General features: G+C 35.7%; 1 pseudogene; it reads left to right on the forward strand.

The window, feature by feature from the left end:
- LOC148939033 (uncharacterized) overlaps positions 1 to 15,544 on the forward strand; it is a 19,589-nt pseudogene extending 4,045 nt beyond the window's left edge.
- Positions 15,545 to 26,711: the final 11,167 nt, after the last annotated feature.

Below are 26,711 nucleotides of genomic sequence, written 5' to 3' on the forward strand. Positions count from 1 at the left end.
TTCCAAATTTTTCTCTAAGACTAGACCTCCACTCTCTAGAAGAAACTCAGTATTGACCCCCTTGAACTTCTGTTGTAAATGGAAACTCTTGGCATTAAATGAACTAAAATGACATAGGGCAGAAATATTTGCTGACCAATTCAAATTTTCTTGAATACCATATAAAAAAACTTTGACTAAAAATACTTTGGTTATTATTTAATTTTAATCCGCACAAAAATAAACTTATTTTAAAGGGGTAGTTTAGCTGAAGCAAATAAATTAAGAAAGAAATTAAAAATTTAAATTAGAAAAGCTGCCCGAGCTTACTATAAAAAAAAATTAAAAACTTGTGCCATGATAAACCAAAGAATTGGTACTCTGAAATTAAAAAACTTACCTGCAAGAGTCATGAACATCTAAATTTCAATATAAACTAACCTCCAAAGACCACAGCTAATAACCTCAATAAATTTCTGGCTTCTATTGTCCAGAGTCTGCGACTACTATGTTACGTATTTCCGGATATTCCTGTTTCTTTTTCATTCCCCCATATTTCCCCACCTGATGTTGTGAAAAAAATTGAAAAACTCAAACGATCAAGCATTTGCCCTTTAGATATCCCTGTTCCTCTCATTAAACCTATCAGTGATTACCTTTCAAAGCCCCTATCTACCCTGTTTAATGAGATTACCAAATCTGGAGAGTTCCCTCAATATTGGAAACAAGGCTTTACTACCCCAATCAAAAACAAAATTAGGAAGACTGGCTTCGATGGCATTCGTCCTATTACCCTCACCTCAATTTTTTCAAAATTGTATGAAAGTTTTCTCCCAGACTGGCTTTTTTCTCCCATTAAAGTCCTCCCCCTCATTCATCTTAGACAGTTTGGTAGTCTCAAATCCACGTCAACCTCTCATTACCTGATCCATCTTGTTGATACCATGGGTAAATTAATTGAAAAACACGTGGCTTAATCTGATTTCTATTGATCTTTAATAAGCTTTCAATTTGATTAACCATAATTTACTTATTGATAAACTTAAAAATTAATTCCACACTGAAAATTTCCTAGTTAAGCTCGTTGCCTCTTTTCTCTCTAACAGATCTCCAGCAGTTAAATATCTAATTTGTTTCTTAAACAATCTCCCTATATTTAATGGCATTCCTCAGGGGACTATTCTAGGCCCTCTCCTTTTTTCCTTTACGATCAACATCATTTCAACCCTTTATGACAATAGATGGAAATTTATCGACTCGACAGTTTTAGAGACATGTCACAAAAACATTTTTAGCAACCAAATGGGCATACTGCAAGATACTGCCTCTGAGGCCTCTTCCCTTGACATGACAGTTAACCCTTCTGAATCCGCAATAGTCTCAGTAAGTTTCCTTCAATTCCCTCCCCTTTTCTTCATCCTATCCCTCCTGAAACCTCTGTCACATCTCTTAAGCTCCTTGGTGTTGCAATTTCTTCCAATTTGAAAGGGGATACCCATATAAATAATATCCTATGACAAGCAAATTCCTCGCTTTCCCTCCTTAAACCCTTAAACAAATTGAGTTGCCCCCAATCACATTTATTACAAGTATGCATTTTTTTCGTACGTCCCATAGTAGAGTATGCTTGTCTTGTGTGGCACCCTGGCCTCTCAAATGAAGCAACACAAAAGATTGAAAAAACCCAAAAGAGAGCTGTAAGAATCACTTTCAAAGAGGGCAAGGTACCATATTTGCATTTGTTAAACATTTCAAAACTAGAGACCCTCGAGCGCAGAAGAAATAATTTATGCCTCCGTTTTGGTAAGTCGGCACACTGAACCGCCGTAACGTGAACCTTTTCCTGAATACCATGCACCTGAAAGAAATCGTCCTCCATAAGCTGTGTCCCAGCCTTATATCCCACAATCCTTTTATCCGACAATTTTATTCTCAATCTCAAGTGTTTTTATCCTTTGGTTTAATTATCGTGACGAAGTTTTATAAGACAACTTTATTTTGCTAATTATGACTAAGATACATCATATTTGGGCTTTGACCACGATAGCCATGTCTTGTTTTTGGATTAAATAAATTTGAGTAAAAATAGGTGCAATACGTCAAATTGTATTTATAGTGTCTTTTCGAAAAAAAGTTAAATCTGTTATAAGGCATGCAAAATTGATTATGTCGGTTGGTGGAGTGTAAGATCCGTAGAAAAAAGGAGAAGTAAACCAACCCTATCCATAAGGCGGAGGAATAAAGAATAGGTAAACTCTACGTTTCTGAAACCAGAGTTTCAGGCTCTGGCTCAGCAGTAATCACAGAGCCTAAAACACTATAGCAACTCTCCTTTTCTACTCTAGGATAGAAGATAAGGATGAACTACATTAATTCTGTTACATAATGAATCAGAAAGCAAGAAACGCGCTGTTGGAATGGGAACTAATTTGCCCCGGGCTTATCTAAACTCAACTAAACCGAAGTCCAGCAAACGTAGCCATAAATTCTCTCTACAGCCCTACCTGTGTCATTGTTGATGTAGTTAAGGATGAACATTATACATAATTGCAGCACCTATCATATTTGGGTGCTGCAGAAGATTGTTTGATCGTTGCTAAGAATGACAATGCAAAATTGACCTGTTAGATTAGACCCATCATAATCCCTGAATCCCCAAGCTGCCCGATACCTGTTCTGACGATGCTATGCCACGATTTAACCTGGCCGCTGTTCTTTCTACCCTGGAAAGAGAAGTGCTGCTATTAGTAGGTGGCATGTCATGGTCTCTTCAGAGCTGCTCATTATCTGGCCTAGGCAATGGAAAGGTGATGAAGACCCCCAAAGTGTTAAGTATTGACATATTCCTCTTCCTTTGCGAGGCCATTGTTCAGGGATGATTTTGGGAAATCATCCCAAATGATCAGATGAGTGTCTTAAACCAAATACGATAAGCCCAGATAAAGATAAAAAAATTTATTTTTAAAAATTGCTATCACAAGCACCGAAGGGCCCAATTCATGTTTTGAAGTCAAAAACATAAACTGGGCAATACCCACACTGTGCCAAATTAAACCGACCGTCTCTTGCCACTTGTTTTTTCATTTCGTATGTTTAATAGATACATGAATAGATAAACGAATTATTTGGGCGAATAAAGGCCGTACGAGAGAATGAGTGACGTTAATCAGCTTAGAATTAGTCACAATTGGACACAAACTGCACCAATAGTAAGTCAAAGAAAATATGTAAATATTATTTAAAGAAAAGAATAGGATATGTCCAGTCACGTTTGTGCTGCTTTACATGCTCGTAGTTCAATATATTTCCTTACAGAAACCCACCCTTTGTGGGGCTTCTTTACTGTTTCAAAGACAGAAGATGTTTTTTCTAGTTCAACTGCAATTGTAAAACGCGGTTCTGCAGTTCACATTTGTGGCATTTTCAAATACCAACATGGAATGTAAACATCATCATTATTATTTGCAATATTGAAGCCCCCAATATATGTTTCTCTTCTTTAAAATTAAAATTATTCATTATACTTTATTTTTGTATGACTTGTTTATTAAATCTAAAAACAAAAAATTAGTGAGGGAAACTGACAACTATGTTGCAAATAATTTGCTTCCAGCCTGTGTCCCCACCTTATATCCCATTCCTTGTACTACCTTGCGATACAAAAATGTTTTATCCCTTGTTTTACTGACATAATAAATAGTTTTTAACTTGTACATAACCAATTTCTTGTATTGCCAGTGTAGCAAGTGTTTCCTAGCTTTGTACTTTAATTTCATGTTCGAACTTATTTTTTACTTTAGAATTTTATCTTTTATGTTTTACCTGACCTCAGAAATTTTATCTTTTCATTTGAATTGATTTTGTATGTTGTTCTTTTTTTTGTTATTGTCTGTTATTTCTTATTTGACTCAAAATGCAAATTCAGCCTTTAAAGGCTAGTAGTAGTTCATTTTTTAAGTAAATCTTATCTAACTGAAAATCTTGTTCCTAATATGGTTCTGCAAATACAACAATGACAGCTAATATATTTTTCGTTTGTGCTTTATATTTTTAAAATTTCTAGGAGTACGCCCAGCTTTCAATGAAGAGATTGCTGAGACACATGAAACATCAATTGAAACAGATATAAATGAAATATCGGAAAACCATAATCAAGGTTTGTAATTAACTTGTGCAGTATATATTTTTGAAGTATTTTTCTTTATTTTTTCTTCAGTAATTAGTTTTGCTGGAATCAATAAGAAAGAACTTCCATAGGATCTTTCAAATTCATAAGTATCTACCAAGAGATGATTTTGGACAATTAGCTTGAATTTTGGTTGAGCTGAACTATAAGTTTTGAAAGGAAAGGGAATTTTTCTTATTGAGGCAAAGGGTTTTCAAACCCTGGAATGACTATGTATAGTCCAACACTGTTATTTTTAGCATCATAAATAAAATGTTTTATTTTCTTTTTCAAACAACTGAAAAGGTTGACGCAAAGCAACAACTAAGAATGAAAATTATTAATGGCTGAAGTATTTTGTTCGCTTTTTACCATAACAGACATTTCAAGACAAGTTTGCAGTGCTATGAAAGGGTTTTGGTAAGATATGCAGAATATTGTACCTTTAAGCCACCCTCCTCTGTTGCCACGCCTGCACTTAAGTCAAAACTTCCATTCTTATTGGGAGAAGGCTGTAAAAATGGTGTTTTTTCCGGATTATACCCAAAACATCACACATTTTGTGGTCTATTGTGAAATCTTTTCCCAGGAGGGGAGGGAGTAAATGTATTCATAACTTAATTTAATAAAAATGATTTTAATTCCTCCCACAAAAGATTGATACCAAATAGAATATTTGCTAAAACGAAACAATAGTAAAAAAAAAAAAGAAGAGAAAAACGAGGATTATACAAGCCAGTGAAACATATGGACTAAAATGCAAATATTTTAGTCAAGACCTCCGCTTGACCGTCCTCAGTGCAAGATAATAACATCAAAATTACTAATAAAAATCCATGGATAATATAAAAAAAATTTCAAACCTTGAAACGAAGCGCAACTAAAATTTGAAGACCCTCTCCATGTAACGGTGAAAGGGTAACTGAATGAAAAAATACAGTGCTGAATGGGGATTCAATTTTTTAAATTATACTGAGAATTTTAAGGAGATAAATGCTTTCCAGGTAAAACATCATCACAGTTTAAGCTAAGTTGCAAAATGTGAATATTTTTAATATTTAATTAAAAACGATCAGAATTAATTAGTTCATTATAAATGGGGCTTAAATAGGTTTCTCCCTTGTCTCTATTGAGAGCAACCTTTCGGTGAATGTACTTTTTTATCTCAACTGCCTCCCTGAAAACTTGGATGAGACCTTTAACAGGGGCAATAATGGAGGTGTTATCGAATAAAACGAAACGGTGCGGGTTGTCATACAGACGTTGAGCCACGGCGGAATCAATAGTCTCAGGCCTTTGGCGTAGCTCCATAGCTTTTTCGATTGAGGACCTGTGTTCCAACAATCTCTCCCCCAATTGCTTATGAGTTCTTCCAACATAGAAACAGCCGCAAGAACATGGAACCCTAGAAACACCACTGCCCAAAATAGGGCTCGTTTTATCTTTACCGCTGTTAAAATAGTTCTGAATTTTATTATAATTTTTGAAGGTGACATTTAAGTTATGTTTTTTAAGAATTCTTTGCAATTTGTCACCTAATTTGGGAAAATAGGGCAAAACAGTAAAAACTTTCTTATCATCCACTAAAAGGATGATATCCGTTGGAGGTTGTGGAGATGATAAATCTTTTTCTGCCTTTTTTTGTCTTTTTTCTATGATGGATTCCAGTAACTTGATGGGATATCCATTGCAAAACTAAATGTCCTTCATAAAATGTAATTCTGGGATTATATGAACCTTTGAACAAATTTTTATGATACGATCAACTAAAGATATAACTACTCCTTTTTTTACACAAGGAGGGTGGTTGGAAGAGAAATGCAATTACATATCATTATGTGCAGGTTTTCTATAAATTTAATATTCAAGCCTGAGAGATTTGTTGAAGATTAAGACGTCTAAAAAAAGCAGTTTATGATTATCTTCCAGTTCCACGGGGAACTGAAGGTTGGAATCGAAACTATTAAGAGGAATAAAATATAGTTAAGTTCTATCTCCGTGATTCCAGACAGAGATCACATCATCAAAAAACCGGCCCCAGAACCGGTGTTTCAGAGGAAAAGTATTGAAAGCGGAGGTTTCAATAAATTCAATGTAAAAAGTGACCAAAAAAGGTGAAAGGCTTTTACCCATAGGGAGCCCAGTTGTTTGGGTGAAAAATTGATTATTGTACCAAAAATATAAGGAATATCTATTGCAAAGGCGAACAAGTCACATAATGGTTTCAATATCTAACGTTTTGTAATCCATCCGGCCAATATTATCTACTAGTTTCTTTTGAAGAGCAAATTCACATTTTTTTATATCACATGATGTATACATCGAAATGGCATCAAAACTGGCCCAAATTGTGTCTTTTTTTATATCAAGGTTTTTTAATTTTTCCACAAGGTGTACTGAATTTTTAATGTAAGAAGCTTGCGTCGACACAAGAGGACGAAAAATTGCGGCTAACCATTTTCCCAGTCTGGAAGCTGGCGAACTATAAGAGGCCACAATTGGGCACCGAGGAACTCCATCTTTGTGATTTTTGGGAGACCATAAAATTTAGGAGCGGAGCACCCTTTAGGGTAAAACATTTTGTACATTTGTGGAGTAACGAGTCTTTCTTTTTGTGAAATTCCCAGCTCTTTTCGTACTTCACGGGTGAATTTGTCGGTGGGGTCTGACTCTATACATTTATAAGTGTGAGTGTAGGACAAAATATCCGTAACTTTTTTATTATATGAGATTTTATCAAAGATAACAATTTTATTCCCTTTGTCAGCCCTGGTGATAATGATGTCTGGGTCTTTTGTTAAATTTACCAGAATTTGTGTTTCCCGAGTTTTTGAATTTGAGGAATAAGGAGTGAAGTTAAGAAGATTCTTAACAACCTCCCCTCGAAGTAAATCGGGATTTTCCACAATACCTCTTGAGCCAAATATACCCGCCTCCACACTGGATACTATCTCTGAGAAATTTACTCGTGGATGAGGCAAGCAAAATGTTGGTCCCTTAGATAAGATATGGATTTCTTCCGGTGTAAGAACTTTCGAAGATAGGTTCTCAATGGCCGGGCCAGAACAGAATCTAGGGAGAAAACGTCTGGAATTTTGAAATTTTTTGTATTGTAATTTTAAAAACTTTTCTGATAAACGAGCTCTAGCCATAAAAAAGTCGTGACGGAAAGAACTTTGAGCTATTTTAGAAATCTGTTGAAAATCTGGTGACGAGAGGTTACACTGTAAATAATGTCGAACTCTAGAAATCATGTTACTAAGGAAAAAACGTCGGTTTTTTTGGTCTTTTATAATGTGGTTCAATGATTGAAAACCAACCCTATCACTAAATTTCAGTTCCGATTGCGGGCCTAGATTTAATCGAAAACGAAGAGACTTTGGAAAAATTCCTACAATTCTGTAAAAATTCTTGCTGGCTAATTAAGTTAGCGTGTTTTTTGGAAAAATCAAAATAATTAAGAACGGACTTGGTCGTACGCTCCCCGTAAGCTTGTCGTAAATAATTTCTAGGACCACACTGGCTAATCATGATAAAACGAAACAATAGTAAAAAAAATAAGAGAAAAACGAGGATTATACAAGCCAGTGAAACATATGGACTAAAATGCAAATACTTCGGTCAAGACCTCCGCTTGACCGTCCACAGTGCAAGATAATAATATCAAAATTACTAATAAAAATCAATGGATAATATAAAAAAACTTTTTAAAACCTTAAAACAAAGCGCAACTGAAACTTGAAGACCCTCTCCAAGTGCCGGTAAAAGGGTAACTGAATAAAAAAATATAGTACTGAATGGGGACTAAATTTTCTTAATTATACAGAGAATTTTTAGAAATTAAATGCTTTCCAGGTAAAACATCATCACAGTTTAAGTTAAGTTGCAAAATGTGAATTTTTTTAATATTCAATTAAAAACGATCAGAACTAATTAATTCATTATATATGGGGTTTAAATAGGTTTCTCCCGTTTCTCTATTGAGAGCAACCTTTCGGTGAATATACTTTTTTATCTCAACTGCCTCCCTGAAAACTTGGATGAGACCTTTAACAGGGTAAATAATGGAGGTGTTATCGAATAAAACGAAATGGTGCGGGTTGTCATACACATGCTGAGCCAAGGCGGATTCAAAAGTCTCAGGCCTTTGGCATAGCTCCATAGCTTTGTCGATTGAGGACCTGTGTTCCAACAATCTCTCCTCCAATTGCTTATGGGTTCTTCCAACATAGAAACAGCCGCAAGAACATGGAACCCTATATACACCACTGCCAAAAATACGGCTCGTTTTTTCTTTGCCGCTGTTAAAATAGTTCTGGATTTGATTAGAATTTTTGAAGGTGACATTTAAGTTATGTTTTTTTAGAATTCTTTGCAGTTTGTCACCTTATTTGGGAAAATAGGGCAAAACAGTAACACTCACTAAAGGGATAATATCCGTTGGAGGTTGTGGAGATGATAAATCTTTTCCTGACTTTTTTTGTATTTTTTCTATGATGGATTCCAGTAACTTGACGGGATATCCATTGCAAAACGAAATGTCCTTCAGATAATTTAATTCTGGGATTATATGAGCCTTTGAACAAACTCTTATGATACGATCAACTAAAGATATAACTACTCCTTTTTTTACACAAGGAGGGTGGTTGGAAGAGAAATGCAATTACATATCATTATGTGCAGGTTTTCTATAAATTTAATATTCAAGCCTGAGAGATTTGTTGAAGATTAAGACGTCTAAAAAAAGCAGTTTATGATTATCTTCCAGTTCCACGGGGAACTGAAGGTTGGAATCGAAACTATTAAGATGAATAAAATATCGTTAAGTTCTATCTCTCCGTGATTCCAGACAGAGATCACATCATCGACAAACCGGCCCCAGAATCGGTGTTTCAGAGGAAAAGTATTCAAAGCGGAGGTTTCAATAAATTCCATGTAAAAAGTGGCATCTAGTAATTCTATTATGAAGATGATTGTCCCTCTTTGCTGAATATTTACCTTACTCTATAGCATGTTCCAATCATATACACTCAAATTAACGGATATACGTGTTATTACCCGAAAGGCTTTATATTAGAACAAGAAGTAAGCCAATGGTAAAAACACATAAATGACATCTAGCAGTGTCAGCTAGCTTTGGTATGAATTTTAATTTCATAGTTGGAAAGAATACTGCCTAAAACCAATCCAACCTACTTTTTACTTAAATCCTGCGTCTAATGTGGCACAATGGGTGAGAAAAGTGCCGCAAAATTTGTAAAACCTTGAGGACAAATTTATCAGAATAACGAAAAGTAAATATGGTGCTTTTACATTTGAATAATCGATATGACCTCCTTTAACGGATAATATTGTGATAGTTTGCCTTTATAGACCTTCCCCTCTGATGAAAATTGTCAAATTCATCCGAAAACTCCAAAAGCTAGGACTCTTACTTCCCAAAAATAGGGAATGAGATATAATGACCGTTTTGGTGATTATTCTGATGGTGAACCCTTGAGACCCATTTCCTCACCCAATGGGATGTTGAACCACTTAGGGACCTAAAAATAGCATAACCTGGACACCAAATCATATACTTCACCAACCTTGATTGATTTCTGAACAATCTCTTGTAGGCAAAAATTAACTGACTTTTGGCTACGGCCCTTTATATTTTTGTTAATGAATTATTATTTCAGTCTTATTATAGCTGTCAATTAAGTGGCATCAACAATTATTAATTCAGTCGTTAGTTTAAACCCTAATCAGATTAAATTATGTGCCTAAATTAATGTATTTGCCAACAACGGATTGACAATACAATGTATGAAAAAAATATTTTCTTGTACGCCAAGATAATGTTTTTGAGAAATCAGGAATAAAGATAGCAGGGAAATAAGATAGCTTAAAAAAAATGTATGAAGATTGCAGGGCATTTGGTTTATTTTTAATGAGTTTATGGCAGAGATGACTACTTCTATAGAAGAAAAAAAGGAAAGGCTTCTCTCTGGGTAAGAAATGACAAGGCTTTTAGGGTTTAAACAAACCCCAGAGAGTAGGGGCAATGGTTTTAAGTAACGCCCAGGGGATTTTTAGGTTTTTATTGAAGGGATGGTTGTTTAACTTTAGAATAGGCTCAGTCTTTTTCAGGGAAATCTCAATACAAAACGGACAAAAATTAATTTAAAAAACTTTTTCTGCAAAATAAGTTTTTTAAAAAGGTAAAGAACTCCATTATACCAAAAATGAACAAAATAGAATCAGATAATCTACCAAGCATACAACTACCACAAATCAGTATCAATAAATAAATGGAACCAAAAACAAACAGAAATTATATTAAATAACAGAGTCAAACTCAAGACGAGCAGAAATTAATATGAGTAGGGTTCTAAACCCCTATGCTTTCTAAAAGCCAGAATACATTTTGTACTTTACTGAAAAAATTCTTTTAAACGTTTTAATTTTTATAACTTTAAGAAATAAAACATTAATTAAGATTTTAAGGAATAAATATCAGCATATGTATATTAAACTGACAATGTACAATCATTTCATTTTTTTTTCAGTAAAGTGCAAGTTATATTCTGGCTTCTAGAAAGCATTGGGGTGTTGAACCTTACTCGTGTAAATTTCTGCTCGTTTTGAGTTTGACTCTATTACTTATTTTAATTTATGTTTGTTTTGTGTGTCATTTATTTATTGACACTGATTTGTTGTAGTTCTATGCTTCGTAGTTTATTTGATTCTATTTTTGTTCATTTTTGGTTTAATGGAGTTCTTTACTTTTTTTAAGAACTTATTTTGTGGAAAAAGTTTTTTTAATTAATTACATAGAATGAAAGCTCAAATATAGATGGTACTTCAATTTCTTAAAAGACAGAAAAGCATAATAGTAGATTAACACTTGCGTAATGATTTAAGCATGTTTATTAAGTTTTTAGTATTACTTTTTCTTGCAATAAACTCTTTGTTGTTTGAAAATGGGCAAAGTTTTACAAATGTCATATTATTGTATTATACAGATGAATGTCGCCACCATTAATATGACTCTGCTCACGCAAACTAAATTTTTGCCAAAATGCTTAACAACTAAGCTATTTTTGGAGTGTCAGGGATTAATAGATATTTGCTCCAATAGGGCGTCGAATGGTATATCGGTATAATTTGACCCAAAATTCCTTCAAAAGTGCCTTGAAAGTGATATCATGTGCATTTCCTACAGTAAATTTATTTATTAGAAAGAGAAAAATTAGCCTCTTTTAAACAATTAATCAGTTTTCCTTCTAATTACAGCAAACAAACAACGAGATTACTTTCCTAACTTTTCATTAACTTTATCTTAGGATAATTCCTATTACAGCTATTTTTGTTATTTCTTATACTAATTTTTTCGCTAGTAGTTGTCAAAACTTTGGTAAAAATATCTTGATCTGTTTTTCTAGGTGAAAAGTTCAGAAAATAAAGTAAGGTTTTATTGACACTACCGACAGATATTGACATCATTGAAATTCAGAGTATGAAAACTGGAAAACAACAAAATAGAGATGTAACATTTACGAGCCTGAAAAAAGTACTGAACTTACGCTTTTTTGTGTTCTTATTTAGATAGTTAAGAATAAAGTGGTAATTTTAAGACATACTCACTGTTAGAATTGCGATAAGTGACTCAACAAAGAATCAACAGCACCAAGCCAAATGAATTTCCTGCGGAAAGCAATTAAATTGTTTCGTAGCAGAATAGCAACTGCTTGAACGTCGTCACTATAGCAAATACACCAATTTAAATTCATAAGGCCACTCAAACTGTTGGTTTTTGCCGGGCACGTACGTTGTGGGCACGGAGTTCAGATATGTGCGGAAAATCTTGTGGTATTTACCACTTTTCATTTACATTTATATTTTCCATATAATTCTCATAGTTTTGGTTTTATTCAAATTTAAGCCCCCCCCCACCCTTCCCTCTTCAATTTTAGGCTGCTCCAATGCAAGGCCCTGTAAACGTGCCTGAAATCTGCAATGTCTGGGCACCCAAAGTACCGATTTTTGGCCTAGAAACAGATAGGTTTATTTTTTCCCAGTAGTACTTTACAAAATCGAGAACGAATAAACTGGACATTGCAAAACGGTAATTTCTACATAATTTCAAAACTAAAGTGAGATAGTCATTTTCCGGAATTTTGCAATACTAAGTAGTGTCAATTATGTCTCGAATATATATTCTTAATTATATATTCCAATATATATTCTTAAATACATATTCCGGTATATATTCAACACAATGAGAATTCTATACATAAAAAAACTATAATTTGCTTAGAAAAAATGAATAGAAACTTGAATTATTAATCGTTTATCAAGCAAGTTAATACAATTATAGAAAATTATTTCTGCATGTTTAGACGTCATATTTATAATCACATTTCAAGAGCATGAATTACGAGTACATCATTTCCGCCCCAGGAGTGGTCGTATCGTTTTAGTATCTATGACCTATCCAAAATTAAACAAGATGAAGACCTGATTTGCAAGATTACCATTAAAAAAGACACCAGTGCTACTCAAACACGTTCTCGGGCAGAGGAAGCTTTGGTTCTGTCGTCACACCTTTAATTCGAGTTAATATAGTTTTCTCCAAATTGTTCTTATAATTTGGAAAATTTCTGTGATACCATCCCCCTTCTGGGAAAATTCAATGCCTCCCCTTAAAGAGATTCTGACTTACTGGCTTGGTATTACTTTAGTAATTTGAACTTTGGCTGGGCTCAAGTCTCTACCTTTGCATTTTTAAGCACTACAATTTCTTAACTGCACAATTAAGAGGTCTTGAAAGTTAGAAATATCAATGTTAGAAAAATAATTCCCTATTCTGAAAAATGCTCGAACTCGAACAAAACTGTTTTTTGTTGTTCACAAATACCCCAAAAAATACCCAAAAAACGAACAGTTTTTTTGGTTCGATTTTGATGTGTTGGTTTTTCTAAACTATGAAAAGATTTTTCCTTTAACACGAAATCATTTGTATTCTATCATATTGCATTTTATTTATATTTTTTACGAGAGAAAGCCTTAAGGCTAATCATCTTTATTAGTGGTCAATACTATTTTCCCTACGCTAGAAAATCTGGAATAACATCTGCGATTTAAGTGGTTTTGCGCTGATTTTTTTTCGACGACTCCTTAGACGAAAATAAGAAAACAAGTTATTTTAGTTTGTTGAATAAAAATTTAGTAGATGAGAAATGAAAGTAGATATTTTTTCAGTTGAATCTACCAGTATTTAAAAAAAATGTTGGTTACAGAATTATTCATTTGTTTTGTAAGGTACAAAAAATTATTTTTAGTTTTCATTATTTTCGAGCTATAAGGCATGAAATCTGCTCCAAAGACTAGAATTTTGGACAGTATGCAAATTCTATAATCTACAATGATTACAAGAAGTATCTGATGTCCATCACAAACTAAATTAAATACAAAAGCAAAAAAATACAAATAAAAAATTTCTCGATTTTTACTTTATTTTCCCACTGTTTCCCGCTTGGTAGCGTTATTTCGTCAGCCAATAGGAAGAAAGCCCGCAATTTTGATTGGACTCTGTTCTATGGAGAAAAATTTATAGAAAAAAACTTTTTTTTATATGTACAATGGTTAGGAGACAAATTCACATTAGGCTTCCCAGTTACGTACAATTTAATTTTGTGGAGGAGGATTCAGAAAAATCTTACCAGCTCTACACAAACGATAAAAATTTCTGTTTCAGGAGAAAGGATGTTTTATGATTTGGAGAAAGATTAACTACTTGCCTCCAGGATGTCCAATAGAGGAAGCGAACTTGCTTGAAAGTTTTTTAGCTTTGTTTTTTGGGCGAGGAGGGGGGTCCCAGGGCCTTGACACTGGAGTTCTGGTATATAATGATATGCAATAAGCTTTACTTCGGCTTTTTTATAGTAGTTTCTATACGGAACAAACAAAAATCTATCCCTGAGCTAATCCTGAGATTTGTAAAGTTATGTCTATCCTTATGAGCTGTATAAAACATAGCACTTCCAATAGATCATATGAAAATAAAAGAAATGTAATGAAAGTGAAGAAAGCATAAAATATGAACTCAGGAGGTGTGAAGTGGAGACCTTGGATAAAATTGCGAAGGATCTGGAAGATGCAGCTAGACGGCATGATAATAAAATGTTGTATTGACATGTTTACAAATTAAGAGGGAGTAGTCAATCCGGATTTGTCCCAATGTGGTCCAATCCCACTTTCTAAGACTATAATGAGAGAAAGGTTGAGATGGCTAGGGCACCTTCTGCGGATGAGAGGTGACTGACTGCTGAAGATTTTTCTTTCCGGCAAACCACCTAGGGCTAAACGGAAAGCAGGTCGGAAAGCAGGAGGGTGTAAAAAGGGGGGCTTTGAATAGAATAAGATGGATTGGGAGCGTGTGTAGCTGTGTTGGCCTCAGGTGACTTGGTGCTGCGGTGAGTTGTTAGTAGTAGTAGTGCTTCCAATACATCAATAATTACTTCCCTTATGTGTATATATGTTGTGAATGATAGGTTTATCAACCAGCATTCCTTTTTATGTTTCATTTTTTAGAAAGGTGCAGCTTGGAGAACAAAAAGATGATTTTTCAACCCCATCTGAAATTACAGAGGAACTTTCAGTAAATCCTAAAATAAACGAAGCACAGAATTTTGGAAGCGGTGGAGGTTCTTCTGGTATCGATGGGTAAGCAACATTTACCGATTTTGACTTATCTGGAATTCCAGATGGAAACAGCATTGTAAATCTAAGACATTTCCTCGGTGATTTAGCTTCTGTATTCACACACAAGATTAGTTGTAGACTATCATATGAAAATTTGATAATAAAACAATTAGAAAAGAAAGGCCTGCAAACTGAACTGAAAGTTAAATGTGAAAAGTATAACTGGGAAAAGAGGATTAAAAATGAACCAGAATGTCCAGTAACAAGTGTAAAAGAATATCTTTCAAGCTTTACTACAGAAAGTAAACAGGTCTCTTTCTCAAAAAAAGACTAAATTTTAAAAGGTTGCTTGAATTTGAAGGCTGTTTGGGGAGCCATGGGCACTGGAGATGGATACTCTACACTGTGGGAACTCTTCGGAGTGCTTGGAGTGAAGCCAATGTCGCAAATAGTTTATTCCCGTATTGAAAGACAGCTGGGTAGTGCTTGGATGAATAGTTTGTCGGAGATTTTGCGAGAAAATGGACGAGAGGCCTTACAATTAGCCATTCATGAAGTTAAGTATAAAAAGGACTCATACTGGACAAAAGTGATATATGATGGAGGCTGGAATAAGCGTAGCAAAGGGCATGATTACTCAGTCAAAGGATGTGTTGCAGTTATCATAGATGCATTTACGAAAAAACTGTTATATGCTGGCGTAGAAAATAAATACTGTTATATATGTTTTTCTTCTGCAAATTCTAAAGCAAGTCCTAAAGACCATTTCTGTATTCTGATCTATAACGGAAATTCAAAGAGCATGGGTACAGATATTCTAGTTGAAGGCTTTCGTTCCAGTGAAGAGATGCATGGATTACAGTTGTTAGAGTTTATTGGTGACGGTGATTCAAGTGTTTTTTTATAAGCTAAAACAGTGTGTCTCTTACGGTTCAAACATACGGAAAGATGAATGTGCCAATCACGTCACAAAGAACTATTTTTTTTTCCTTTAGACCAGGGCACTTCGTATTGAAGGAGCTGTTGTAGAAACTTTGAAAAGGGCTTATTCGATTGAAAACTTGAGTGGCTTGTACCCTTTTTAATAGTCGAAAATGATTGGAAGGCAACTTACATTCAAACATATGGAAAGATGAATGTGCAAATCACGTCACAAAGAACTATACAACGCATCTATATAACTTGTGCAAAAATAAGAAAGGTTTGTACACCAAATTTCTTCCCAGAGGAATTATCCAGCAATTGACCAAAAATTTAAGGGGTTTGATCAAAATAAATTCCGAAAATAATGGAACAGCGGAAGAATTGCAGAACCTGTTAAAAAGAGGTCCGTACCATGTTTTTGGAAACCACACAAAATGCGATTCTGTTTGTCCTAAGATTGGTAAATTCCTTAATGATAAAATAGAAAGTCGGTGGAATACTTTTCCCATGCACGTGTTTGAGGATGTTATGACAGGGGTAGAGATTGTATGTCGAAAAGCAGAGCAGCTCCAAAATGACGTAACTACAAACTTAGCTGAAAGCTACATGTCATTTGTTGCAAAGTTCATCGGGGGAAAGCAAATAAGCCGGTCTAAGGGAGGTTCATACCAAGCAAAAGTAAATGGAGCCAGCCTTACTTATAATTCAGGTCCGAAATGACATCAACTAGCTTGAAAAAATATTTTTAGGTCCAGTCCTTCTTGCTTGAAGAAAAAGTATTGAAAAAAAAAACAGCAGAACATCGCTTAAGATCCGAAAGTAATTTGACAAGTTATTATGGTTCTCTTGGAGGAAAACATTTTGCTAAGTTAAAAAACAGAAATAACAACTTTGGCGATCGGGACTATGGACCAAACTGCAATAAGCCAGTTATGACTCCTGATGAAAGAAGCTCAGTCAGACAAAAATATACTAAGCAACATTTAAAATTGGATAGTGCCAGTATTAGCCGTTTGTTTTATAATACCAAGGGGCAATAAAAAAAATGAGAACTGGGTTGAAGAGAGATCTAGGAGAATAACGAGCAGTTATTTCGATAGAATTACAGCTAGAAAAAATAGCACTAGAGTTGCCCCAATTGTTAAGCGAATTCGAAATTAGGGACCTAGATTCTGCTCTGCCCTTATGAAAAAGGGTTTGGATTTAGAATAAGTTGCTCTAGAAGCGTATGAAAAGAAATTCAACTTAAATATTATAAAGGGAGATAAAATAGGACTTAGTGTGCATCCACAGCATCAATATCTTGGTGCATCTGCAGATGGATTGCTCCCTGATGGCACACCTATAGAGATAAAAACTGTCCATAATATACAGAATTTAAATCATTTTTTATGCTGCTCAGTCCAAAAGCTATTCAAAGGATTTTTTATTGAATTATCCAGAGAAGGTCTTCAGTTTAAAAAAAATCATAGGTATTTTTCCCAGATACAAGGCTAACTCGAGATACTAGATAGAAAGATATGCCACTTAATAGTTTTTAACTCCATTGATGACTGGGAAATAATTACAGTTCACCGGTCAAAAGAGTACTGGGCGAAAATATTTCAAAAGCTTGAAGCTTTCTTGAATGAATCCTTACTACCTGAAATTTTAGACTAGAGGTTGGCTAGGAATATGGAAATCAGAGCGCCTGTTGTCTCAGGAATATGACCATCAGAGAGCCAAGCTCGTCTCAAGAAACAAAAAGAGGGAAGAAAAGAAGGTCAAGTCTAGTTGACGAAGTCTAGTGAAGTGAACAAGAAAAATACACAGAAGGGATCGGGAGACAACGAAGACTCTACCAGTCATTCAGTGCATGAAAACAGCGGTTTTGAATAAATATTTTGGTCTGATTTGGATTTAATGAATCTTTCTGTTTGACTTATTTTATGTGATGTATTTCGATGTACTTGCATTTTTGATGTGATTTGACAGTGATGTGATTATTACGGCTCTTTAGTTTTAATTAATAAGTGTGTAATTTACATTCCCAGCTTGCTGTGATGATCAAAGTCGCGTCCTTTTACCAGGCTTGTCCCATATCCACCGTGCTTGGCACAGTTTACTAGACATGGGCATTTATTACTTCAAATCTAAAACTAAACCAATTAAACGTCATATAAAATATTGTGAAACTTTTACAGATGGCTCCAGGTTAAGAGATGGGATTAGTAGATGTTCAGAAGCAATCCCTGAACTTGGACGGATAAAACAAGAAAAAATGTAGCAAAGACAGAATACCAAGGGATTATAGAAGCCCTTAAATAGATTTTAAATCCAACTTGGAGTTTTGCTGACTCTGTTGTTATACGTAGAGCCCTGTCTAGAATCCCTTACCAGTGCTAAGGCTTGTAAAAAGAAAAGAATGGCGCAATACATTCAAAATGCAGCTATCAGTGCTTCAGAAAAACCAAAAACTTTAAAAGTTAGGCAGGTAACAGCTCATCTAGATATATTGGACAATGAACAAGCAGAGTATCATGTTAAGCAGGCGATTAAAAGCATGCGTAATAAGCACGACGTCATAGATTACGATCCTGAAAGAGAAGACACTTTCTTGTAGGATTAATTAAAAAAACTTTCCGAAAAATAAGTTTTTCAAAGAAAAGTAAAGGACATTTTGAACTTAAGCTCAGGAGATATGAACACCTGTTAAAATTTAAACAAAAAACGACCAGAAATTACCATTAAAGAATAAATGAAACCCAAAACGAACAGAAATTAAATAAACAATAATAGCAAAAAACATACAACAAGTAATAATATAAATGAATAAATAGATTTTAAAGAGAGTAATGCTTCAATTGAATATGAAAATCAAGCTTAAAACGAAAAAAAATAGTTTGCTATTAAAGTATAAATGAAACTTAAAACGAACAGAAATTAAATAAACAATCAATGCGAACAAACATACAATACATATTAATGTAAATGAATAAATAAATCTTAAACGAGTGAAACTTAAATTGAACATGCAAATCAAGTTTGAATCGAATAAAAATAACTATAAACAAGAATTTGGGTATCGCCTCACTGCAGAAGCCTAAAACCTACTGTGTCATTGGCGCCTTACTGAAAACTATACGAGTCTTGAACAGTCTTGGAAAGTATAAACAAAATCAAATTGAATATTAGACATGTACTGATATTAACAGTTGAAAGATACATCAGTTCAAGATTCTTTTTCACTGTAATTTTTATTTTCATTTTCAATGCTGTAAGAACTAGAAAAGAATAAATTTGTAATACAAGAGTAATTCGTTTTCAGTGAAGCACCAATGACGCAGACGGTTTTAGGTTTTTGCAGTTAAAGAAGGGGGCAGTATCCAAATTTTGTTTGTAGTGATACTATATTTGTCTTGACCAATCTTGGAAAGAACTAATAAATTAAACTGAATATTTGATGTATAATGATATTAATTGCTGAATGCTCATCACTTCAAAATTTTACTGTAATTTTAATATTTATTTTCAATATTAAATACAAAAGAAAACATTTGTAATATAATTCATTTTCAGTAAAGCACCAATGATGCAGTAGGTTTTAGGCTTCTGCAGTGAGGCGATACCCAAACTCTTGTTTGTAGTTATTGTTATTCGATTCAAACTTGATTTGCATATTCAATTCAAGTTTCAGTCGTTTTAAGATTTATTTATTCATTTACATTAATATATATTTTATGTTTGTTCGCATTGATTGTTTATTTAATTTCTGTTCCTTTTTAACTTTCACATATACTTTTATAGCAAACTATTTTTTTTTGGTTTTAAGCTTGATTTTCATATTCAATCTAAGCATTACTCTCTTTAAAATCTGTTTATTCATTTATATTATTACTTGTTGTATGTTTTTTGCTATGATTGTTTATTTAATTTCTGTTCTTTTTGGGTTTCATTTATTCTTTAATAGTAATTTCTGGCCATTTAGAGTTTGAATTTTAACAGGTCTTAATACCTACTGAGCTCAATTTCAAAATGACCTTTAATTTTCTTTGATAAACTTATTTTTCGGAAAGTTATTTTTAATTAATTTTTGTTAATTTTGTATCCCAAAAACTTTTAAGTTTTTATTGCATGGGGGGTTGCTTACTGTCCGATTATTCTTGACTTTAAAAAACGGATCTAGAACTTTCAATCGAATGAGGCTTTTTTCAAAGTCTATACGATTACCTCTTTGATAAAAACCTTATATAAGAACAAAAAACAGCTTGCCTAACTTTTGGATAGCGATTGGCAACAATGAATGGATTGAAGAAATAGCTCCAATAAGGGTGTTTTGACCATTTCATTTGCTGACACAAAGGGATCACGACTGTTTGGAATTGACCTTAATAGGATTTTGTGTGCCAAAGAAAGTTTACATCTATCACAGAGTATGTATTTTAACCTTATATTTGGATAATTATAATAGATTTACTATGTGTTCTTCCCATACAAAACTTTACATTATTAAAGTCTTTGGGGTGGGGGCAGCGTAGTTGGCAGAAGGTAGAAAACTTTAGCGTAGACAGTAGGAGAGGGGGAGGTTGAGGCTGGAGACTCATTCAATACGGGGCGGAACTTCACTTATCTCCTCCGTTCCCGATTTAGGAGATTAGACAGACTCATTGGGCTGTAGAATATTGGACCGTTTGAGATGTGAAAGACTTTAAAATACTCAAAAATACTTTATATTTTCAATTATTGCAGGGTTGATTTCATAGATTGTGGAACGGTGAGCCCCCTGGCCCATCATTTGGGTGAGCCTCAACTCATAATATGCAATTTTGATTAATTGTCTCGTGTTATGTGCATATATTATTCTACATATGCTATTTTGAGCTATACTTTTATCGCATTGCGCTCATTTTTAAGGCTTGAGATAAAAACTGAAACCTTAGCGGAGACATTGGTGGGGGGAAGTCTCCCCCCTCACATGCATAATTGAGCAGCCACAGAGAAAGTAAAACAAATGAAATTAAGCTGTCTTTTGAAAATGTCTTTTTTCAAAAGACACGAACAAAGTCATCTAAAGGAACCTGAAGTGCTATCTCTGACATTTCCGTTGATTCTTTATTCCCGTTATTTTCAGATGTACAATTTTAAATATTATCGAATTGGTTTAGTTATCCCCTTCCTGAGTTATTAACATTTTGAAAAACACGCACCTGGGAAGTTCCTACCCCCGTAATAAGCATTTTCTTTTCCAGCTTATTATTCCCTCGTATTAAATTCCACCCAGCAGAAGTTTCTCAGCTATGGACTATGCTCACACAAAATCGTCCCCTCAGATAATTTCCAATATTCATAAACATGGAAGCTGAAATTTCTAATCAACTTTTTAGGTCAGAAGCAATGCTATAGCGTTACCTAAGTAAAGACCCATAAGGGTTCAATGAATTAATACTTATTTATTTTTCCAGGGACACTTTATGTGGAAGAGGTGGTCACATAAACTTTGGAACGGGGTTCATTGAATTACAAATTAAAATTTATAGTTCCCTTACACCAGGGGCGGATCCAGGATTTTTTAGGCGGGAGCAAAATAGGTTGATCCGATAAACTTGCGTTAGTAGAATGTTTAATTAACGAATTCTTGCTTTATTTAATTAATTTAAAGTACTTTTGACTCCGTTAGGGGGGGGGGCGGTCACCCCCCTCGCCCCTCCCCTGGTTCCGCCACTGCCTTACACTCTCTGTGTCTTTCCTTGTGAGGGAGGAGAGCAGATGCCTAGTAGGTGAGTGTTAATACCAAAACATTATAACTCTCATTGGGCTTTCAGGTATAAACAGAATTAGTTCAAAGGGAGGGGTGGAGAAAAAGGGCGTGGGGGGTATTTGCCCTTCGATTGATTTTGACTCGTAAGAGCTGGACTAGAACTTCCAATTTCCAATCAAATGAGCCCTCTCTGAAGTTTATACGAGAATCTCTTCCTGGCCCCGGGCCCTGGGGGGTTTTGTCGACGCCAGAGTTTTGTTACTTAACCTTTCAACTATTTTTAACAATATTTCTATCTGATGCATTTAGGGCGTGGAGGAGGGGGGCTAGTTGTCCTCCAATCTCTTTTGACTGTTAAAAAGTGAACAAGAACTTTCAATTTCCAATCAAATGAGCCCTCTCTAAAGTATAAACGAGTATCTCTTCCATAAAAAAAGAATATGAAGGATTCGGAGAATCCTTAAATTACAATCCTTGCCCAGAGGGCTGTGGCGGAGTTGTCATCCTCAAGGACTTAATTTCCAGACCTTAAAACTACGTTTAATGAAATGGCTATCTCAAAATTTTGATTGGATGTGTTTGGGGAAAAGGTGGACATGAGATGGGGGATAGTTACCCTCCAATCGCTTTCGACTATTAAAAAGGGAACCAGCCCTTTGAATTTCAAATCGAATGAGCCTTTTTTAGGTTTCTACGACAACGCCTTCTACAAAAACCTTATATGCCCCCAGGGCATAACTTAAAACCCTTGCACTGAGGGTTGTGGGGGATTGTCCTCCTCAAAAACGTATTTTCTAATTGGAAATCAACTACGCTGAACAAAATGGCTATCTCAAAACTTTGATTGGATGTGTTTGGGAGAATGATGGGCGTGGGAGGGGGGAGGCTAGTTGCCCTCCAATCACGTTCGACAATTAAAAAGGGCATTATCCCTTTGAATTTCCAATCGAACGAGCCTTTTTTGAAGTTTCTACGACAACGCCTTCAATAAAACCTTATATATCCCAGGGCATAACTTAAACCCCTTGCCCTGAGGGTTGTGGTGGATTATCCTCCTCAAAAACATATTTTCTATGTGAAACTCAACTACGCTGAACCAAATGGCTATCTCAAAATTTTGATTGGATGTGTGCGGGGGACTGATGGTCGTGGGGGGGCTAGTTGCCCTCCAATCACGGTCGAATATTAAAAAGTGCACTGTACCATTGAAATTTCAATCGAATGAGCCTTTTTTAAAGTTTTTCCGAATACACCTTCTATTAAAACCTTATATGCTCCCAGGGTATAACTTAAAACTCTGACCCTGAAGATTGTGGGGGAGTGTCCTCCAAAAAAAAATATTTTCTATCTGGAAATCAACCACGCTGAAAAAAAAGGCTATCTCAAAATTTTCATTGGTTGTGTTTGGGGAAATGATGGGCGTGGGGGGGGGGCGAGTTGTACTCCAACCACTTTCGACTATTAAAAAGGGAACTAGCCCTTTAATTTAGAATCGACTGAGCCTGTTTTGAAGTTTCTACGACAACACCTTGTATAAAAACCTGATAACCCCCCAGTGTGAAGCTTAAAACCCTTGCCCTGAAGATTGTTAAGGATTGTCCTCCTCAAAAATATATTTTCTATCAGGTAAAAAACAACGCTGAACGAAATAGCGATCGCACAGTGTGTATGGACGGGGTTGTGGGGAAGGCGGGGCGTAGGGGGGGGGACTAGGTGCCCTCCAATCACTTTAGATTATTGGAAAGCCCACTATCCATATGAATTTTTAAATGAATGAGCCTTTTTTTAAGTTTCTACGACAACGCCTTCTACAAAAACATTATACGCCCCTAGGGCATAGCTTAAAACTCTTGCCCTGAAGGTTATGGGGGATTTTCCTCCTCGAAAAACATATTTTCTATTTGGAAACAAACTTCGCTGAACAAAATGGCTATCTAAAAATTTTGATTGGATGTGTTTGGGGGAATGATGGGCGTGAGAGGGGGGATGTGTTTGGGGGAATGATGGGCGTGAGAGGGGGGGATAGTTGTCCTCCAATCACGTTAGACTATTAAAAAGGGCACTAGCCCTGTAAAATTTCCAATCAAATAAGCCTTTTTTGAAGTTTCTACGACAACGCCTTCTACAAAAACCTTATATGCCCCCAGGGGCAAAATTTTTGCCCACCTTATATGCCCCCAGGGCATAACTTAAAACCCTTGCCCTGAGGGTTGTGGGGGATTGTCCTCCTCAAAAACGTATTTTCTAATTGGAAATCAACTACGCTGAACAAAATGGCGCTCTCAAAAGTTTGATTGGATGTGTTCGGGGGACTAATGCGCGTAGGGGGAGAGCTAGTTGCCCTCCCATCACTTTGGACTATTAAAAAGGGTACTATCCGTATGAATTTCTACTCGAATTAGCTTTTTTTGAAGTTTCTACGACAACAACTTCTATAAAAACCTTATATGCCCCCAGGGCATAACTTAAAACACATGCCCTGAGGATTGTGGGGACTTTTCCTCCTCAAATAAATATTTTCTATGTGAAAATCAACTACGCTGCACAAAATGGCTGTCTTAAAATTTTGATTGGATGTGTTTTGGGAAATGATGGGCGTGGGGGGAGGCTAGTTGCACTCCAATCACTTTCGACTATTAAAAAAGGAGCTAGCCCTTTAATTTCCAATCGAATGAGCCTGTTTTGAAGTTTCTAAGGCAACGCCTTCTATAGAAACCTTATTTGCCCCCAGGGTATAACAGAAAACCCTTGCCCAGAGGGTTGTGGGGGAGTGTCCTCCCCAAAAAGCTATTTTCTATCTGGAAATCAACTACGCTGAACAAGATGGCTATCTCCCAATTCTAATTGTATGTGTTTGGGGGAATGATGGGCGTAGGAGGGGGGAGCTAGTTGACCTCCAATCATTTTTGACTATTAAAAAGGGAACTATCCCTATTAATTTCAAATCGAATGAGCCTTTTTTGAAGTTTCCAACACAAATCCTTCTACAAAAATCTTATATGCCCCCAGGGCATAACTTAAAAACCTTGCCCTGAGGGTTATGGGGGATTGTCCTCCTCAAAAACATATTTTCTCTCTGAAAATCAACTTCGCTGAACAATAGCGCTATCACAAACTGTTGAGTGGCTGTGTTGGGGGGAATGATGGTCGTGGGGGGGGGGCTAGTTGCCCTCCAATCACTTTCGACTATTAAAAAGGGAACTATCCCTTTGAAATTCCAATCGATTGAGCCTTTTTTGAAGTTTCTACAACAACGCCTTCTACAAAAACCTTATATGCCCCAGGGCATAACTTACAACTCTTGCCCTGAAGGTTATGGGGGAGTGTCCTCCACAAAAACATTTTCTATCTGGAAATGAACTACGCTGAACAATATGGCTATTTCAAAATTTTGATTGGATGTGTTTGGGAAATAACGGGCGTGGGGGAGGGCTAGTTGCACTCCAATCACTTTCGACTATTTAAAAGGGAACTAGCCATATGAATTTCTACTCGAATTAGCTTTTTTTAAGTTTCTACGACAACACCTTATCTAAAAACCTTATATGACCCCACGGCATAACTTAAACCACTTGCCCTGAGGGTTGTGGGACTTTTCCTCCTCAAAAACATATTTTCTATGTGAAACTCAACTACGCTGAACAAAATGGCTGTCTCAAAATATTGATTGGATGTGTTTTGGGAAATGATGGGCGTGGGGGGAGGCTAGTTGCACTCCAATCACTTTCGACTATTAAAAAGGGAGCTAGCCCTTTAATTTCCAATCGAATGAGCCTGTTTTTAAGTTTCTAAGACAACGCCTTCTATAGAAACCTTATTTGCCCCCAGGGCATAACAGAAAACCCTTGCCCTGAGGGTTGTGGGGGAGTGTCCTCCCCAAACATATATTTTCTATCTGGAAATCAACTACGCTGAACAAGATGGCTATCTCAAAATTGTAATTGTATGTGTTTGGGGGAATGATGGGTGTAGGAGGGGGGAGCTAGTTGTCCTCCAATCACTTTTGACTATTAAAAAGGGCACTAGCCCTATGAATTTCTAATCGAATTAGCCTTTTTGAAGTTTCTAAGACAACACCTTCTACAAAAACCTTATATGCCCCCAAGGTATAACTTAAAACCCTGGTCCTGAGGGGTGTGGGGGATTGTCCTCCTCAAAAACATATTTTCTATCTGAAACTCAACTTCGCTGAACAAAATAGCTATCTCAAAATTTTGCTTGGATGTGTTTGGGGGAATGATGGTCGTGGGGGGGGCTAGTTGCCCTCCAATCACTCGACTATTAAAAAGGGCACTATCCCTTTGAAATTCCAATCGATTGAGCCTTTTTTGAAGTTTCTACAAAAACGCCTTCTATAAAAACCTTATATGCCCCCAGGGCATAACTTAAAACTCTTGCCCTGACGGTTATGGGGAAGTGTCCTCCACAAAAACATTTTCTATCTGTAAATGAACTACGCTGAACAATATGGCTATTTCAAACTTTTGATTGGATGCGTTTGGGGAAATAAAGGGCGTGGGGGGGGGCGCGATGCACTCCAATCACTTTCGACTGTTAGAGAGAGAACTAGCCCTGTAATTTTCAATCGAACGAGCCTATTTTGAAGTTTCTATGACAACACCTTCTAGATGAACCTTATATTCCCCCAGGGCATAACTTACAACACTCGCCCTGAGGGTTGTGGGGGAGTGTCCTCCCAAAAAGTATATTGTCTATGTTAAAATCAACTACGCCGAACAAAATGGATATCACAACGTTTTTAGTGGATGCGTGGGGGGGACTGATGGCCGTAGGGGGAGGAGCTAGTTGCCGTCCAATCCTTTTTGACTATTAAAAATGGCACTAGCCCTATGAATTTTTAATCGAATGAGTTTTTTTTGAAGTTTCTACGACAACACCTTCTACAAAAATCTTATATGCCCCCAGGGCATAACTTAAAACCCTTGCCATGAGGGGTGTGGGGGATTGTCCTCCTCAAAAAAATATTTTATATCTGAAACTCAACTTCGCTGAACAAAATGGCTATCTTAAAATTTTGATTGGATGTGTTTGGGGGAATGATGGTAATGGGGGGGGGGGCTAGTTGCCCTCCAATCACTTTCGAATATTAAAAAGGGCACTCTATCCCTTTGAATTTCTAATCGAATGAGCCTTTTTCGAAGTTTTTACGACAACGCCTTCTAGAAAAACCGTATATGCCCCAAGGGCATAACTATA

This window comes from Artemia sp. Qi Xiang Cuo, unplaced genomic scaffold (assembly GCF_049724085.1).
Source record: "Artemia sp. Qi Xiang Cuo unplaced genomic scaffold, ASM4972408v1 HiC_scaffold_22, whole genome shotgun sequence".
Lineage (NCBI taxonomy): Eukaryota > Metazoa > Arthropoda > Branchiopoda > Anostraca > Artemiidae > Artemia > Artemia sp. Qi Xiang Cuo.